The following is an 894-nucleotide window of genomic DNA, read 5'->3' on the forward strand; positions in this document are numbered from 1 at the left end:
CTGGCTCTGCTCTCCCGGTGCCTCTGTGCTCCTGTTGGGATTTGGGAGCTCATGGATGTGTCCAGGTGAGTTGTCACACCTGGGAGGTGGCCCTGCTGTGACTCAGGTTGGGAGGAGCTTGTGCCCTGCCTGAACCCGGTGACCTCGGTGATGCCGCGGGAGGGAAGTGCTGCCCCTCTCCGGGATCTGCCCCCGGCACGTGCCAGGCCCAGCTTGGCCAAGGCCAGATCCAAGGGGGTCATGGCCACCTTGAAGGTGTCCCCACCCCAGTTTGGCCATGGCCAGGCTCAGGCTGGCCTCAGCCCACACTGGACATGGCCAAATCCAAGGTGGGCACAGTCCAGGTTGGCCAAGGCCAACTCCAAGGTGTTCCTGGCCCAGACAAGGTGGTCGTGGCCTGTTGGTCATGGCCAAGCCCAAAATGGCCTACCAAACTCAGCTTGGCCTCAGCCCACGCTGGACATGGCCAAATCCAAGGTGGTCCTGGTTTAGGTTGGCCAAGGCCAAGTCCAAGGTGTTCCTGGCCCAGACAAGGTGGTCGTGGCCTGCTGGTCATGGCCAAGCCCAAAGTGGTCGCTGGTCCACCAAACTCAGCTTGGCTTCAGCCATGTTGGCTACGGCCCAGGCCCACCAAAGCCACATCACCAGCCAGGCCCTTCCCATGCTCTTTAATTCTAGGAACTCATAAAAACCCCCACACAACTGTTTTAAGGACGACAAATGGCCTTTATTACTTGAAAAGGAGCAAAGTCCCAGATTTTATTAATGGAAAAAGCCACAGCTCCCTGTGTCCGTCAGAGCTGGACACTAACGTCTGCCATGTGCTCGTGCGGTTGGGGACACACAAAACTGGGACATTCCTGCACTGCCACACCCCTGCCAGCCTCAGGAATG

Source organism: Geospiza fortis, unplaced genomic scaffold (assembly GCF_000277835.1).
Source record: "Geospiza fortis unplaced genomic scaffold, GeoFor_1.0 scaffold275, whole genome shotgun sequence".
Classification (NCBI taxonomy): domain Eukaryota; kingdom Metazoa; phylum Chordata; class Aves; order Passeriformes; family Thraupidae; genus Geospiza; species Geospiza fortis.